Source organism: Marmota monax, unplaced genomic scaffold, assembly GCF_021218885.2.
Source record: "Marmota monax isolate L192 unplaced genomic scaffold, Marmota_monax_Labrador192_F-V1.1 WCK01_AAM20220418_F8-fsc00016, whole genome shotgun sequence".
NCBI classification, from domain to species: domain Eukaryota; kingdom Metazoa; phylum Chordata; class Mammalia; order Rodentia; family Sciuridae; genus Marmota; species Marmota monax.
Window position 1 is genome coordinate 12,732,393 of NW_026695209.1, and position 19,691 is coordinate 12,752,083.

Genomic DNA, 19,691 nt, shown 5'->3' on the forward strand with positions numbered 1-19,691 from the left:
CTGTAGCCATAATATGCTTGTCCAGTGACAAAGCTCCCCTTTTCATTACTATCCTGAACTATCCTGATTAAATTCAGAAAACCCAATAATAAATTTGTGGGTTTTGTTTGTTTTGTTTTGTGGTACCGAGGATTGAATCCAGGAGTGCTTAAGTACTGAGCTACATCCCCAGTCCTTTTTATTTTTTATTTTGAGATGGGATCTCACTAAATTGCTTAGGGCCTCAATAAGTTGCTGACACTGGCTTTGAACTTGTTATCCTCCTGTCAGCCTCCCAAATTGCTGGGATTATAGGTATGTACCACTGTGCCTACCTATGAAGTTATTTTAATTGCTTTCCTTAATGCTTATATCATCTTATAATTTCACCAGAAAAGTTTTTAAAATATTATTTTTAAAAAGACTGCCTAAATCTACTAGTAATTATTTGGTTGGGATTTGCTTTTCACATTTTCCTGTATTTTTTCCTCTAAGTCGGAACTTACATCAACTAGATTTATATTTGTAAATACTACAAGTTCATTGATTGGAGTATAATTATGCATTAATGACTTGCTGATAGTCTGAAATCTGCTTCATATATATATATATATATATATATATATATATATATATTTTAGTTGTAGTTGGACACAATATCTTTATTTTATTTATTGCTATGTGGTGCTGAGGATTGAACCCAGCGCCTCCCACGTGCTAGGCGAGTGTTCTACTGCTGAGTCACAACCCCAGCCCCTGCTTTATATATTTGATGAAACATAGTGAATATTAATCTCCTTTCTCAACTTTAAATTTGTTAAAGTGAAAATTATAACAGCATGCATTCCCAAGAGTCGATATAATTAGTTTGTTCTTAATTTGTAATTACCTTTGTTTTACCAAATAACCAGAATGGTAACTAACAATCACTTAGTGATGGTTGGATAAATAAATCATAGATAGTCATCCAGGAAAGATATATAGCCAATGAGTTGCTCTTAGAAAATAATCAAATTTAGATATTTCTTCTAGATAAAAAGGATTGTTTAAGACATAAAAATGAATTGATTTTTCTATATGCTTTATGTATATTCAAAATTTTTCAAGATTTTAAAAGCTATGAATATGTCAAGTGTATTTTTTGTAAAACGAATTTTGTTAAACGGTTCCTCATTTTGAATGAGGAGCCCATGTTCAAATAAGCATGGAAGATGTTGAGGCAAATATGTCTTCAGTGGGTTTTTTAATATTCAGTGAACTATGTCCCCAAAAGTAGGATCTGGTAGACTGGTTATGACAAATTGAAGACTTTGAACTAATGTGTTTTATGAGTTTTTTTTATAGTTTATTGTATTGTCACACTCTAAAAACACTCACTTTTAAGAACAGTAATATCCTTTTGAGTGAGAGAACATAGGGGAGGGTTGGGGGGAGAAAAAGAAAATAATTTGGTTAATGAATATTACAAGCCATATAAAACATGAAGTGTTTACATAGCTTTTGAGTATCATGGGTAGCCAGATTTCCCTTGCTCCTTGTTAGCTCCCCTTGAAAGAAATAGTTACCTGTCTAGTAACTAACAAAATAATTCTACCCTTTATTTTATTTTCATATTTTTTAGTGCTCTCTTTGTTTCAGTGTATAATATTTATTAGCCAATGTTGACAAAAATTAATGACAAAAAAGAAGTGAATATGTTGGGTAGAATTAGATAATTGACCATGAATCAGTTTAGCTGAAACTCTTGAATATAATGATTTTTTCCCACTGAAAGGAGTTTTTATGGTTATGTGCCATAAGTTTTCACTGGGAAGAATTCCTTTTTTTTTTTTGGCCGGGGGGGGGGGTAATGGAGATTTAACCCAGGGGCACTCTACCACTGAGCTACATCCCCAACCCTTTGTGTTTTATATTTTAAGACAGAGTCTCACTAAGTTGCTTAGGGCCTGGCTAAGTTCCTGAGGCTGGCCTTAAATTTGTGATCCTGATTACAGACATGCACCACCACACGTGGCAGAGAATTCTTTATAATACTTTTTTTTTTCCTAGCTTGTTTGTATTGTTGATAACTTTTTTTTTGGTGGGGGGCGGGTGAAGTGGGTACCAGGGATTGAACTCAGGGGCACTCAACCATTGAGCCACATCCCCAGCCCTATTTTGTATTTTATTTAGAGACAGAGTCTTACTGAGTTGCTTAGTGCCTCATTGTTGCTGAGGCTGCCTTTGATCCTCCTGCCACAGCCTCCCAAACTGCTGGGATTACAGGCGTGTGCCGCTGTGCCCAGCCTGTTGATAACTATTTTAACAAATATCTTGAGTGTTAAAACTTATGTTCCACATAGAGTTATCTGTCTATATAAAGATAAAAAATAACCAGTGACTCAACTGGTTTTAACAGTTGTGTTGCCACATTGGTAAAGTCAAGTAAATGAACTCATGGAAATGCTTTCCCCACACTTTAGAAAATATTTCTCAAAGAACATGGGATACAATCCAAGCCCCCACTGGTTGTCTACAGCCACAGATAATACAGCATTCTATACCTATAGTTATCTTTCCTATACATATGTACCTATGATAAATTAGTCACAGTAAGAGGTTAACAATAACAAGAGTATAAAATTGACTAGTTATAACAATATACTATATCAAAAGTTACGTGAATGTGTTGAGTCTTTCTCTCAAAATATCTTACTGTTCTGTACTAACAAGGGAATAAAAGTGTGGAAAGAAAACCACTGATAATTGGACTGTGTAAAATTATTTGTTTAAGAAATAGCAACTTTTTAGTAAGTATTTAAACTTCTAACTCAAGTTTTCAGGGGGACCATGGTACTAGAGAAACCAAGATCAATCCTTAATCTTATTAAGTCACCTCTGTTGGAATTAATTGCCATAAAGCAAGTTGGCTGTCTCATTGGTGTTTCCCTGGCTTCGTAGACAACCTTGGTAAGAAAATCTGGATGCTTGGCTGAAACCAAGTGTTGTCAGTTTCCAACATTGCTTCCATCCCCTCCTAATTCCCTTTCTCACAGCCAACTGTCTTATTTCACAGCCTTGTGATTTCCTCTTAACTGATGTCCTTGCCCACATCCCTCACAGCCACCAGATTTTCCTAAAAGTCCAATTTATTTGAGTAACTTCTCTAATCAAAAATGATAATGCTTCCAATAGCAAAATGCACATAGACAACAGGCCTTCCTTAAGTCAATGCTAACCTACTGTTACAATGGGAAGCATTAACCTGATTGGCATTTCTTCACAATTTGGTATCTTTAAAGAATGGACTTTCCTTAAGTCTGTTACCTAATATTTAAATTAATCTAACTACTATTTTGGGTAGAAAATCCTTACTATACCTTCATTATCAACTCATTTTTTTTTCTCTTTCATGAATGGTTTCAAATTCAATAATTTAAATAATTAAAAATTTGCTGATCAAACTGACTATTCACTTTCACTTCTTACATAGATCCTGGTCCTTAACAGTGGTAAACCTGAAAGGAAGGTCCAATTTTTGTTTGCATGTTCTTATTTCATTTCATTATTTTAGTAACTCATTATTTTTAGTAACTTTTAAAAAGTACACTTTTACTGTACTTTTTAAAAAGTACACTTTTACTGTACTTTTTAAAACCCTCTATCTATGACAGATTAGGAATTAAGCAAAAGATATAGAATGTAAGTCCAAATTGTTCATTAAACTCAACAGACATCAAATTACTTTGTCACATTCCATAAAAGTTTCTAATTACTGAAAATTTTAGTCCTGTGAGATTACAAAAAGTTTCAATAGCAAACTATGCTGCCATGCTTCCTCTTATTATTCCCCAATGAATGCTAAAGCTTCTTTTTCAGTTGGTGACACCTTGATTGTTCCTCCAGTCAATTCACATGCCACCTTTGTACAGTATATACATTAAAAACAGTTTTCTGCCTTGTCTCCTGATGTTTTTCCTAAAAAATTTGTGCTTCATTTGCTTTCTTCATTTTGTTCATGTCTTGGCTTAAGAAGTATATTACTATGTTGTTGATTGTATTTTTTCCTGACAATATTATTAAATCCACTAAACGCTAGTTTATCACTTACCCTTGTAGCTGCTTCTTTTAACAAATTTGTAGATTTGTTATTTCTTGTATGGTAAATTCAGAATAGTGACTGTGCAAAAATGAAAGCTATTTCAAGTTGTCCTTAACCACCTAATCTTTTCGAAAGGTTAGTTGGGCATGGTGGCACATGCCTTTAATAGCAGTGACTCAGAAGGCTGAGGCAGGAGGATTGCAAGTTTGCAGCCAGCCTCAGCAAATTTGGGAACTCCAAGACCCTCAACAATTGAGCAAGATTATGTCAGAGAGTGGGGAGGGGAAGAGTGAGGAGGTAACCTTGATGGTAAAGAGCCCCCAGGTTCAATCCCCATTACCAAAAAAAAAAAAAAAAAAATTATTTCCTCAGCTGGATCCTGGGGACTTTTCTGTATTAAGAGCATTTATTATCTTGCATAGTTATAGTAGAAATTCATGAAATTGACAATTGTTTAAAGACAAACAAAATTATACTTCTTGATTATTAAATAGACCAAGAGCAATTCTTAAACTGTAGTTATGTTTACTTTCTTGTTCCAATTTAATATAGAAGGTAATATAGTGAAGTGACAGAGAAATGTGATTCCAGCAACCCAGAGGCTGAAGCAGGAGGATTGCCAAGTTCTATGCCAGCTTTAGCAAATTAGCAAAAATTTTAAAAAGGTCTGGGGATATAGCTCAGGGTTTTATTCTTAAATCATGGAGGATCCAAGAGCGTTTTTGTTTATGAGAGTCATTACCTGACATTGTTTTAGAAATTTAAACTGAGAAAAAACTTTTAAAAATTCAAAAATGCACAAGGATGCATTTCATTAGCCATCAAAGCAGTGACACATTTATAACCTCTGAATGACTGCACTGTACCCTCATGAAAGAAAGATACCAAAAGAGCAGATAACATTTTAGTATTCTAATATTCTATTGTTGACCTCCTATGCCTCCTGAATGGATTGTGGGAATCTTTTGGGGTCCCAGGACCTTACTTTGAGACTTGCTGTTTTATAGCAATTCATTTTTTTGTAATTGTCAGCAGAATCTTCTATATTTTTATTTCAATAATCTAGCTTTTATGTATGTAGATTAGTAATATTTTTTAACATCTTCAAGCCTTATCATATTACCCACTTTTCTATTAATGTCTATACATAGAATGTACTGGAACTTATTACTAGTGTTGGTTTTGCTTACTCAAGGAGAAGTCATTTTATTTGTGGATACTCGTAAGGTCATTCCTAGTTATGCTCTGTCAGTAACCCTAGCTTTTAAGTGCTAGCCCTTTTTATGACTTAGGAGCTCTAAATCCTTCTTTTGTGATGAGACTCCTTACTTCAGAGGTTTTGGAGCTTTGGTTATTTTTGTAATGATTTTACATAATGAAGTTGATATTTTCTTTTGGGGGCATGACAGGCTTCCCTTCAAGTCTGCCTTCAACTCTTTTCTTCTCTCCTTTGTGTGACCTTCCCCTCCACTTGCCTCAACCTGATCCCCAATGCTGGCACTCCTTTTCTGAGAGTACAGTCTGCTCTCTGGCAGATATTTACTTGGCTCTAGTGACTCCAGTTCTTTGTCACTCTCTACCCTTTTACCTTGGCTGATACTCTGTTAAATTCTTTGTGAGGTCTTAGCAGGACAGTCAGTCTCTAGGGTATTTAACGACTCTTCAAATTACATGGGTACTGGGTCTTCCCTGAGAGTTCTGGGAATGCATCGTGTACCTGTCAGCGGGATGGGAAAACCAAGATGGCTGCTAGTCAGACTTGATTTACTAACAGCTCTTTTTATTCGTTGTCTTTTTATCATGATGATGTCATGGTGTGAGCTGGAATTTCAGGACTTAGTATCATTATAAGTGATAATCTAGCAGCCTGGTGCTCACAGAATGTTGGGAGTTTTTATAATTTAATTCTGTGTCCTAAACATAGTAGGCGCTCAGTAAATGTTTGCTGAATTAATTTTTTTCTCATTAGCATTGGATGAAACTCTTGTCTCTAGTGACTATATTATAACATAAGCCAGGCATCTTGCTGTTATAGCCCAAGGAAATAGCCCTCATACTATTCTGAAAAGGTAAATGTTGCTGTCTTATTAAGAAAACTCTCACTTAATACTTAATGAATATTGATACTTAGGATGTACAGACTTCAGATTTTAAATGAGACATGACTCTGTCTCTGTTAAGTACGTCTACAGTAATATTATTTTTCTTAAAATTTTGTATTAAATTATTTTAACCATGTTTTACACATATAGACTTGAGGTAATTGTTTTAATAATTTTCATCTTTCCTTGTTAAATAACACCTCATTTAATAGCACCAACAAATTGCTTCATAAGTATTCAAACAAGCCTTCTTTGTTTCAGAGCTTTTTCTTCAACTTTCCTTCCCTTGCCTTATTTCAAATGTGATTTCTTCTCTGCGTTAACTGGTTCACAATTTCTTCTCCTCTCTAAGCCATCAACAACCCCACAGCTTCTGTTTTTATTTTTAATATGCATTTAATCATATCATTACTTATAAGTCATTCACTGCCCACCAGATAAAGATCAGCTCCTCGGCATGGCCCTGACTCAAAGTCCTTGGTTCCAGTAGTATTTCCAGTCTAATCTGCAGTCACATTGGACAGCCTTCCTTCATCACTCCAGCTCTTTTCTGTCCTGTAAGTGCTATTTCTATAGCTTAGAAAAGCTGCCATTCTCTCCTGCCTGGCCAGCCCTTACTCTTCAACCATCACTCACTGCCACCTGAACATACATACATGAACTAAAACCTAGTTAGAGCCTACTGTGTTCCTAGAGCACTTTTTAAATACTCCATTCATAGCAGTTAGCACGATATATACTTCTTGTCCTTTTACTTGGTGACTAAAGAAGAGATCACATGAACTATGCATGCTCATGTATTATGTAGCCACTACGTATTTATCATGCTACCCCTTTTCCTGTGCCATTTGGGAAAATATGTCCAAATAAATTCAAGTGTGTGAAAGTGATTGAAACTCAACATAATCTTTATTTGTTCTATTTTTTGAAGGGGAATATTTTGTAACCCAGTGAACCTTAATAAATTCCATATCTTACACTAACTACTCTTTAGAACTACTCATGATATACTTTGCCTCTGATGGTAGCAAACTAATATTATAGATGGAGACGTGCTGATTTTAGAATATTGCATTTTAAGTATTATAACTGTTTGTTTCACTGGACTATTTCTGAGAGTTAGGACTGTTTTATTTTAAAACTTCCCAACTGTAGCTACTAAGTTAATTTTTGAGGGCTTGCCAGGGAAGAATCAAACACCCTTGTCTTAGTCTATTTTCTGTTAGTATAACAAAATGCCTAGTGCTGGGTAATTTATAAATAATAGAAGTTTATTTACGCATGATTCTAGAGACCAAAATGTAGAAGCATGGTGCTGGTATTTATTCAGTATCTGCTGAGGGCCTCTTGCAGCATTGTAACATGGTAGAGGGAATCAGGTGGCAAAACAAGCTTGCTAGCCAGTTGTTCTTCTTCTTAGGAAGCAACTAATGCCATTATGGGGGCCTCACTCTCCTGACCTTATCTAATCCAAATTATCTCTCTAAGGCCCCACCTGCAAATACCATTAACATGTAAATTTGAGATTAAATTTCTGACTGGTGAATTTTGGGAAAACATATTCAAACCATGACAACTTTAATCTGGCAGTAATACTTTCTCTTGGCCCAAGGGTTGGAACTATAAAAACATAATTTCATTCTGATTTTTTTCATAATAAGACTGAGGTTGCTTTACTCTGTGGAGTTTCTGTCTACTTTTGATATTATGATCATTTTTTCTCTTTATCAACCTTATATATCCATCTCATCAAGAATAGGAAATTTAGTAATTATGTGATATAATTTTACTTGTGATTTTAGTAAATTATATGCAATATGTAGGAAATTCATGATTTTACCAGCTAAAAGCTTATTTTTTAAATGAATTCTAGAAATTAATGTTTATAGGAGTATTTCCTTAGTCTTAACCTGTCACTTTGCTACAGATCTAAAAGATACAAATAGAGCTCTAAGTTTCACATTCACTACTCTAAAATATGGTTAAGAAAAAAATTCAACCTGAATTCTTTAATAAGCATAATGGAAGGGTTGTTTACTTTTGAGAACTAATAGCTGCCTCATCCTTTGTGATTGCTTGCTTACATAATTTGTTATGAAAGAATGCTTCTAGGTAAACCATCTCCCCCAAATGCTTGTAATTTGTTCTGTTCTGCTTGGGAAGGGTTAAGAGGAGACAACATCCTGTCAAAGACCTTGTTTTTAATTTTGCTTCTCACACTGGCACAGATCCTGCTAAGAGCAGCCCAGATTAGTTCGGGAAAACCTTTGAAGAGATTTAAGATGTCCTTCAGCCAGTTTGAAGGTTTTTGTCTTGCAAATCCAGTACAAGGGCGCCTGCAGGCATCTCGACCCTTGCTGTGCTGCTGATGCAGCTCAAGGTCACACTAACCCGCCCTGTGACATTCAACAACAAAAAAAATTATGCAGTGAAACTGCTTCAGTGGTTCAGCCAACCAACAACTTCCCTTAGTGAGGAACTGAGGAAAAAGTCTTTTTTTCCCCCTTCCCTCTTTTTCTTTTTTTGGGGGCTTTGTGCATTTTTGCTGTAGGAAATAATCCCGGATTTCTGGTGTGTGTGATGACAAGGTCATTTCTTAATTAGAACACATGTAAAGAACAAAGCTAAATGGCTTCAAAACAGCTTTGTAGTTGATGGAGAGGATTTAAATTATTTAAAGAGATAGTCACCCATGTATGATGGAAACTGAATTCTAAAGGCATTAACTCCTTCATTCCTGTCTGCTTGCCATTTCTTTCATGTATTTATGTCTGACTTTAAAGGGTGGCATTGTAAGCTTAAGACAATTTTTACAAATGCCCGGTTTTTACCAGGGTGAAACATAATTTATAAATCGAATTCTCAGATAAACTTAATGGAGAAGTTTTCTCCCCATAACATTTATCTCCTGGAAATTTAGAATTTACTTTAGGAATTACAGACACATTTTCCCCCTGGCAACTGTGATTTATTTATAATGTGTGTGGGGGGGGTGGAGGGGATGATGAGTAAAGTTCTTCTTTATCTCCTCTTCTTCACTTTAACCAGTTGGTGATTTATATGTCTAGTAGAGCTGTTTGGCCCAGCTTCATTAGAAATTACATCACATATCATTCAGGTTTCTGAGTTTTCAAAGAATTGTTATAGAAGACAAAGCTTTTTTCCAAGGGGGAAAAAAAGCCATTTTAATTTAAAATAAACTTTTAAGAAAGTTGTTTCTGAACATGTGTGAGTTTCTTGGGCATGATGAAACATGTCCATAAACACTGGATAGCCTTGTGGGCTCACTGTGCTGTGGGGCATGTTGTTCCTCTTGTGGCCTGCTAGTGCTAACTGCCAAATACATTAGTTGGATTCAATCCAAGTGAATTGGCTTTCTGTGCTTGAGACATAATGCATATCACCTCTGTAGGACTGGAGCTGAATAATCTGAGAGCTAACTTTAGGGTTCATATTTTCTTTATATAAATTATATGTAAAAACACACTGCACTTATTTCTTTATACACAGAATCACATCATGTAGATAAATTTTACCTCAACATTTTGATACTAGCTGAAAAATTTTCTCAGAATTCATACCTACTTGTTTTTTCAAGTACATATTTTCTGAAAATGTTATTAAAGTACAATTGGGTCAAGTACTTTATAAAGATGTGTAGTATTTTAAGTTTGATTATTTGATATTTTAAATTCATGAGCCATATTTTAAAAATTTAAGTCTGAAATGATAACATGATGGATTGTCTAAGAACGGTTTACTAGATTTATTATGAGGGATTTTCCTCTTGTCAAGAAACAATTTCTTTAGATCCATGGAAAGAAAAAGGATGCATACATTAAGATATATACTTTTAGATATAGGTATTTTAAAGGTTTTCAGATTTGCAGAAAGGAAATGTTGAAGGGCAAATCTATATGCAAGAAAATGGTTAGTGTGATTCAGTGCATCTTGCCCTTGCCTGGAGTCTGGTATGCCCTAAATGTCATGTATGACCCAAGCTCACCTGCTAGTAATTTCTAATTTACTGTCCTAATTCATCGATTTGTTATCACTAATTGTTCTTCATTTACTTCTGTGTAGTTTCCAGTACCTAAAGGGTTGAAAGGTTGCTGTAATTGGCACCCGCAGCTGCTCTTTCTTTTGACAGGGGATAATTTTGCAGCCTATGCTTTGTGTGACAGCTGCCTAATTGGGCATTCTCCCCTTGTAGCAAGCCTGCCTCCTCCAGCCTCCCTGCTGACAAATGGTGGTGGATTACAGATGAGGACACGCTGACCCATTCGACCTTGCTGAGACAGCGGGGAGGGGCCTCCTGCTACTTGAGGGAAGCTTTAGGTCATTTAGAGGACAAGGTCATGAGCCAGGTGGAGAAATGACATGATATCACATGACAGTAGCCTGATGACATGGTCAGTGTGTCAAGGACAAATACATCAGTATTGATTAAACATTATTGCAATACTTCATTGAATTTCCTAGTATTTCTTAATTGTTCTAACCGATTCTGTTTTTGGTTTTTTGTTTTTTTTTTTTTAGAAAAAGGAAGAGTGCAGAATGAGATGTGTCATTTTAACAGTGGAAAGCAGTTGTTTACATGAAAATAGAGTTGGTCTAGGAAGCCTCCTAATAAGTTTCTTCAGTTAGAATGTTTTTAAATTATTGCTTAGTTTGCAACCTTTTAACTATCAGTACTTTTCAATAGTTTTTAATTTGCCTGTCTTAATTTCCAAAAATGAGAGAATGTGTGATGTCAAAAAAATATTTAACTTTTCTCATCACACTACCTAATGATTGACATACCTTTTCATATTTTGAATGGAAGAAAAATAAGCCAAGTGAAATATCTAGTTGAAAGGAATCTCTAGATTTATTAGATCAAATATACCATTGTTACCCTAATTATAAAGTGTTAAAGATGCTTTTAAGATCATTTTAAGACCTGAAAAAAATTTTCAAATAGCATAAAATTACACTTAAATAAAAACTTCAAGATAAATGGAAACCTTTGTGTATTTTTTTATGAGTAGTAATGAGCGTTCTTTTTTTGAAGTAGACTGAAGCTGTTAGAATACACTTTTACACGTGAAGTCATAAGAATATATGCTGAGTCTATTAACCCTATATTCATACTTGAAAGCATAAGTCTATAAGAACTGTATTGAATATTACAATTGATACAAATGTCTTGTTTTAAAAATAGTGAATATTTAATTCAAAGAATCATGATTCTCATTTTTGGAAAAACAATTGTTGTTGAGTACTGTTGGATCTAAGTCTTTAGTTCAACAGGAGGTAATTTTATGCTTCTGAGATAAAAAAACGAGGAGTAGTAAAGTGTGATGAATTAGTTCACTGAAGTAGACACATCTGTATTTTCATGGCATGTGTATGTATGTGTTTGTGCCTGTTTAATTTTGACCATGCTGTGCATGTGTTTAGCTGCTCTCAAGACTCAAGCTTGGTGGAGGTTTAATCCTGTGCCCTTGTACACGTATACTTGATTAGTAGTTGTGGTTATCTCAGCAGAAGACACACCGCCCTCCTCCTTGTATTGGTCGGGACCTGGGCATTGGGGAGTCAAGGCAAAGGAGAAAGAAAAGAGCTTTTGCATTAGTATTCTATGAAAGCCTTACTCTCTGCAGAACAAATTGATTGCTCCGGTGTACCTGTGCTTGGCACCACTGCTGTGAAAGAAAGGTAGGGCTGTAATCTGTTTTATTGTATTACATATTGTGACACTCCAGGAATATGTAAGGTGCACTTTTTCTATGGCACGTGCTCTAACTCTAAGTAAAGAAAAAGGAAATAAATGAATGAAAAGTATGTCAGCTATGGGCTACAGCTTTGTTTACTTTAGTTCATGAGTTCATTTGAATAAGATAATTTTGCTGAAGGCGTCACTGGGAACATAACCTGATTGATAACGAAACCCTATAAAGTGTTCTGAGGCACTAATCTGCTTCCCTGCTTGAAATGTGTCAAACAGAGATGAAATTCATGCTATTATTGTAAGATTTAAACTACAAAATGGGAGATGTCGTGGAGGTGGTTATGGATATAATTAGTTTAGGAAATCATTTCAAATTATTTTTGTCGTATTTTTAAAGGTTGTACGTGGTACAGAGAAAGAAGAGATTTTCATTAAAAAAAGAATAGAGGTGGCCAGTGTACTACTTTATAAACTATATTAAGAAAATTAATAAATGTGTTGTTTACTTTATTTGTTGGTTATTTTGATTTGTATAAACCCTATATATTTGATTCTGTTGCAGTGAAAGAAATTGCATTCTTTTTTTTCATGTAGTTTTTATTTTTATTTTTTTAATTCTGTGGATGTTTTTCAATCTTGTACAGTTTGGGGTTGCCTATTATGAATTGAATAAATATTTTAACATTTTACACAATAATTAAAATACCCTTTGTTGGAGTTAGACTCTTTACCATTTTTAGGATTTCTTAAAAGGTAATTGTAGCAACACTTTTTAGGTTGCATGTATATCTGTGCTGTGAGGAGAGAAAGAAATTCCTCTTGTCCAAGCAAGCCTCCTACCACATGTGAACTGCAGGTGCCCTTTGCTGCCTGTCCCCATCCTTTGATTACAATCAGAACACTTGATTTAAGAGAAAGAGCAAAATATCTCATATTAATATATTGATGGAATTAATGTTGTTTTCCATTGTTTATTTTTATATTTAAATTAAATATAACTGTAAATTGCTTAGATTAAATTTTGCTTTCATTTAAGCATGCACATGACTATTCGTTATAGAGTAATTATAAAGATAGGATACAGGTTTCACATAAGTTATGGACATTGATCTAGACTTACTCATAGATAACTTTTGTAGAAAATGGGCAAATAGAGGAGCCATTTAAACATTGGTTAATAACAAATACAAATATGCCAACCCTGACATAAAGCAGTGATTATAATTAACTATTTCAGGTCATGTTATCTATAAAGGATCTGGGTGTTTCAAAGAACTTTTGAATTCCAGTGTTTCAAATTGAATATAGATATAAATTTTGTAATGTTTAGATAACTAGTTTTATGAGGTTTTTTCCTTATTGGGGAAAAAGTATCAGAAAATGTGGAGGAAAATAGACCATAGAACTAAGAATCAAAATATTTATTTTATAAATGAAATTATTAAAATCTTTCCAGTTTTGTTTAGTTTTTAACTTTTAAAGTTACCCTAAAATTTTGAAAACCTTAGAATCTTTCAACCTTTCAAAAGAAATACTTGGCATGTGTATTTTGTGTGTATATTTGTGTGTGTGAGGGGTTAATTAACTAGAGAAAATAAAGGATAGAGAAAAATTTATATTTTTTTTCTGGCTTTTTTTTTTTATTTTGTGGGTGCAATGGGAGATGTTTTTAACAGACAAGGACTTTATTTTGTTTACCAAATTACCTACAATGCTTGACATTATACCTGGCATATAATAGTTGCTCAGTAAATGTTTGTCAAAAAAAGTGAATAACAGATGCTCACTCCACTCCCCACATTTCTTTCCCCATTTATAACTTCAGGTTGTGCTGTGTGCATTTAAGTGAATTATGGGCATTGATGGGACAAGAATTCATTTTTTTAAAACCAACCTGAGAACCAGGTGTATAGACTTTATTTTCCAGAATAGTTAAGTGATTGAGCTTGAAATTGTTTTTCCTCCAAAAGTGTACCTTAAGAGTTCTGCACTTTCAATTGCCTCCATTCTTTTTGCTCAGATGCTGATCTATGATGCTGAGTTTTTTGTTTTAAAGCTATGAAATCTGTTTCTTACATTTTCATTTTGTGATGTTCGATCCATTATGGTAACAAATCAATATCAGCAGTTATTATAACCATTCGAGAAAATTGTATGTTAACATTAGTTAGAAAGATCTAGCTAGATTGAGTCTTGGAGAGATAAAACAAATATTTGAGAAGTTGGCGACTAGTAATCCATGAAGTTAAAGTTACCCATAGATAACAACTCTATGTGGGTGTCACTTTTTAAGCCCACTTAACAAGCAAACTTTTCATTGTTTGTTATTCCACATTAGTTAGGCTTAAACTTGGATCCTTTGAGCAGTAGGAACCTTGAAAATTAGTATCAATAGCTCATTTAACTGATGAGAACACTATATATGTTGATACTTTGCCATTTTTATAAAGCTGGTTAGTACCTGAACCAGAGCAAAAACAGAAACTTCCTGGTTTTAGGGAAACAAAGAAGATTATTTTTCCCTCATAGTATCAACTCTATTTCATTTAAAACTTCTAAAATAACATTATGTTAACATTACTCAACCAGAACACCTGTAGAATTTGTATACACACACACAGAATTGTGGATTGTTTCCTGTGGATGTGGACTCAGTATTCTTTTGTGCCAAGACTGAGTGACAAAATATTGGATAATATAAAAATTCAAAAGATTTTTATATAGAATTACATTGTCTAAAATAAATTTATGAGTAATGCAGTCACAAATAACTACTTTAGATACTTATATCTTAGGGCAATATTCTCTTTATTAGTTTAGTCATGACTAGACTAAGGAAGGAAGCAGCTAACCATGGGGACCTCCCCCGGGGGGGATACCAACTGGGCTGGACCTCTTTCAAAGATAATTAAATGCTGAATTGTGAAATTCAAGAAATATTCAGATTGTCATATAGGTATACAAGGAAGTTGATCCAGAAATCTAGTGCCCAGTTCAAGGGCTGACAAAACTAGTTGAGTGGGTCAAGCCTTCATCCACCTGGGCTGAAATTATGACTAGATTTTATTTCCAGGGAAGAAATGAATAAGGAGCTAGGGATCCTCTTAAAAAACCAAACCGAGCAAACATGGAGGCTGTGGGGAAACTAGTGAACATTGTAAGTGTGGATTACAGGTGGACCGTGTCTCATGTTCCACAACTAAGTTTATAAGCTTACAGGTCATAGGGATGGCAGTTAAAACTATTTCTAGCCCTTTCTACCCCATTAGTGAAAAAGATATCTCTAGCCCTGACCCTTTAGTTCAATAGTGGGCCACAGTTTACAAGCAAATTAACATCTCTACAGTGCAGTTTCTCCATATGCAAAATAAGGATCATTGCTATATCTACCTCTTCAGGTTTCTGAGAAGACACATACAGTACCTAGATCTATATGACAATTCTTTGTGGGTTCATGTGTCTGAGTATAAGGTAGCCATCTCCCTCTTCTGATGTGTTATTTTTCCTTTTATTAATAATAGAGGATTTGACTAAGTCACTATAATATGATGTACTAGAGGTGTTTTGGCATTTCAGAATTATTGATACATTCTTTCCATCTTATATTTATTATAGCATGGTAAATAAAATTCTTACTCCTGTTTTGAACCTATTAATTTATTCACAAGGTTTAACTTAACAAATGCTCTGTGGTTAATAATATGATTTTCTCTCCCTTAGTATGTACTATCTTGGTTAGTTATTTAATTTTTATTAATATTGAATTTATTTGTATTGATTATAAAAATATGTATCAAACTGCATAATTTTTTTTAAAATTTTTGTTCTGTTTTGTTTGCATTACTGGGGATTGAACCCAGAGGCACTCGACCTCTGCGTTGCATCCCATCATTTTTAAACTTTTAATATGAGACAATTGTCTGAAAGTCACCCAGGCTCCAACTGAACTTGTGATCCTCTTGCCCTAGCCTCCTGATTCACTGGGATTACAGAAACATGTCCCTGTACCTGACTCTGCATAATTTTCGTTGTCCACCTTTTCACCTGAAAGGGTAAAATGTCTAAATGAATCATGACTCCTCCTCTAGAATATAGTAATTGATTTGGAAAATGAGAGGCCAGAGCAGATAGGGTAAATTTTAATTTGTTTAAATTTTAGCTAAACTTTTTTAGCTTTCTTCAAGTGTCACTAGTTGTTTCCATATCTTGCTTTTTCCCTTTAATTGTAGAAATTCCTTGGCAATTATTATTATTATTATTATTATTATTTATTTTTTGTAAATCTTTAGGATACTGGGGTGACCTGACTTCACAGGAGAAAATGTGAAATGGAGTAAAAGCATGATAATCTTCTCTGAAAAGCAGAGGAGGAATATTCAACATACCTTATGATTTGAATTCAGTTTAAACAATGTTTTAACTTTTTCATTAGATAACACTTATAATTTTAAACGAAGTAGTCATTTCTTTTGATATTTATAAGACATTTCTTAAATATAAGGATTTTTCAGTTATACCATATAAGCATTTTTATTTGGTTTACATAATTTATATATATGAATTGTATGTGTGTGTGTATGCCTGCCTGCCACTTGTTTCCCAATTATGTATATATAAGTGGTCAGACAAGGAACATGATTAGACGTGTTGTTGAGCAAAAAGTTAATGGCTCAGTCATGCTCATAGTGAACAGAATAAAAGTAGTCCTTGTCCTCATGTAATAGGTATTACAGTCTATTGGTGGAAGATAGGTGATAAATATGTTTTTTTAAAAAAAGGAAAGAAAAGCAGGTAAACAAGAAAAAATAATTACTGAACGAGAAAAGTTTTGTGTTCTCTGGGTGCTCTGCAAAGAATGAACAGGAGAAAGGTTTATTAAAGATCATTGGGAAAGGTTTGTCATAAGTGACATTTAAACTGAGTTATGGAAAGAGGCAAAGGAGTCAGTCACAGGAAGAGCCAAGTATATACATAGGCCTGAGAGCACAAAAGCTCCATCCATGTTCTGGGATCAAAGGAAATCTAGGTAGCTAGAGTTGTGCCATTCAGGACAAAAGCCACTGGCCACATGAAAATATACTTTAATTTTACCTTCTTAATTTTTTTTAAGTGTTGCTACTAAATATTTAAAATTGCATGTAGGTATCTCATTGCATTTCTGCTGGGCATTGCCTGACTAGAAGGGTGTAAAAAGCAAGAGACTGAATGCATGAGATAAGGTTGGTCAGATTCACTAGAGACATTTAATGCCATGCCTTCTAGACCTTAGGCTAGAGAGGAATTCAGACTCGATTCTAAGTGAAAAGGGAAACCATTACGAGTTTTTAATCAAGGGGTTCACCATTACAAATAGCATTGGCTACAATTTGGAGACTGTGTTGGAGGGGAGCCAGTTAGGAAATTGGTACAATAAAAATATAGACACAGCTAAATGAGTGATCGCAGCAGTTGTCAGATAAAGTAGTCTGTCTTTTTTGATAGAATTTCATAAGCCATGGGTATATGCGTTGGTTTGGGTTTATATATATGTAAGAATTATCTTTTTATCATATTCATGAAATATTAAAATTCTTATAAAACATTATATCTCTGCCAACCATCTAGAACACTATATTTCATGGAAATAGTAATACTTTAAAAATCACTTATAACTTTAAAGATTTAATTTTAAGAGTTTTGACAAACTACCAACAGTTTTTAATGGCTTGGTTCAAGTAATTATTTGGTATTTTGTTGTTTCTTTAACAACAAAATACCAAATAATTGTCATACAGCCCAGCCTCTAATCCTTCCAACTCTTCTCTGCAATAGGGTTTATTTTTATGTTTTATTGAAAAAAGAAAACAAAACAAAACAAAAAAACTTTGAGACTTTTAGAGTAATTAAGCTAAGGTACCACAGTAAATATTTTAAGTACTGATAGACCCTATGCTAAAACTCAAATCGTTCAAGTATATATTAGGATTTCTGCTTATCTGAATGTTTTTCATATAGTATGAATGTATGTATCTGTATGCATGAGTGTGACTTAAATTTGCCATTTTTTTTATTTGGATCAGAGGCTGTATTTATAGTACCACCACTTAATTTAAAATTGGAATAACTGTTAAGTCTTCTTTTTTTGTTGTTGTTGTTGTTGTTGTTAATTACACTATTCTGTGATGATACAAGGTTTTGGATTACAGTACTACACCCCAATCCACAGTTTTGCTTTCTGTGTTTTCAGTTACCCAAGGTCACTTATGTTCTGGAAATGCTAAGTGTAAAATTCCAGAATAATTCGTAAGTTTAGATTGCACATTCTTCTTAGTAGTATAATAAAATCTTATTCCATCCCAAGTGGGACACAAGTTGTTTCTTTGTCCAGTGTGTCCACATTGCATACCCTATCCTCCTGTTATTCATTTAATAGCCATCTTATTTATCATATTGTCATTGTGTCACAGTGTTTGTGTCCAAGTAATCCTTATTTTGCTTAATAGTGTCCCCAGAGCACAGTGATGCTAGCAATTTGGGTATGCCAAAGAAGACTTAAAGTGCTTCCTTTAAGTATAAAATTGAAAGTCATTGATTTTAATAAGGAAAGGAAAAAATCATCCTGAGGTTGCTAAGATCCATGGTAAGTTATTATTATAAATAACTTATTATAAATAAGTTATTATTTATAGTGCCTAACTTATATTAAACTTCATCATGGTTATTTATTTATAAGAAACTACCAATGGATAATAAAATATATAACATGGTTCTAATTTAGATATCAAATTAAAACAGTTACATAAATCATTATAGGTATCTATCACAGTAGCAAAATGAGGCAAAAAGTGAACTATTTGTCAAGGACCACTTTATTGGTTTTATTTCATCTTTTATTTTTACAACTTCTCTATTAGGCAAGTTGATATTGTACATACTAAACTGAGGTTCAGACAGATTCACCCAGTCACAAAGCAGGGGGATGAGTCCCATTGTTAGGTTTTTAAGTTCCTGTATCTTTTAGAAATGAAAATGTGGGAATTTTTTTATAGTGAAAATTGTTGGAGAGTATAAAATGAAGCTATTTCAAAAGTGAATCGCAGAGAATCTGAATTGTTAGATTTCAATTTTAAATTGTTAAGATTAAAAAAATTGTTCAGATTGACAATTGGTGGATTACAGTGATATCTAGTCCTGTGAGTAACCAATACAGTAAAATAGTTTTATGAAGTCAAGTGTAAGAGTTTTCTCAGCCCCATTTTTTTTGTTGTTATTACTGGTCTTGATTTTGTTATTTCTAATCTTTTGTCTCCAGGCTCATCACTGATAACATAAAGATATAAGTACTTAACAGTGTCAAATACAGAATTCCCCTCTGGAATTGCATAAGTGTTTTTCATATCAACAGTTTTATAATAACTAAAAATTGATTGTTGAACAGAGTTTTTGGTTGTTTTTTTTTTTTTTAAGGATAGTTAACCATTTTTTTTACTCTTCTCAATTATAATTTTGCCAAGATTTGGCAAGTATCTGCCGCAGTCTAGCTGGGCACAAAATAACCGAGCCACCACACACTTTGTAGATTCAAACAGCAACTCTTTATTCCCGAACTTTCACCGGCACTCTACACGCATGTTCTGGGGAAAAAAATCCACACCTCCACCGGGCTCTGCATCCCAAATACTCTCTGAATCCCGCGAGAACTCAAGGGGAACTCAAGGAGCAGGCGCCTGAGGCAGCAGGATATGCCCTATTCCCAGCAGGATCCACCTTAAACCTGCAAGCACCCTATTCCAGCAGGATCCACACCCTAAACCGGGAACCACCCTAAACCCGATCC

General features: G+C 34.1%; 1 protein-coding gene across 7 annotated transcripts in view; it reads left to right on the forward strand.

Moving 5' to 3' along the window:
* Positions 1–19,691, forward strand: part of Nrip1 (nuclear receptor interacting protein 1) — an 84,772-nt gene that overhangs the window by 41,099 nt on the left and 23,982 nt on the right. The gene's annotated exons all lie outside the window — the stretch shown is intronic.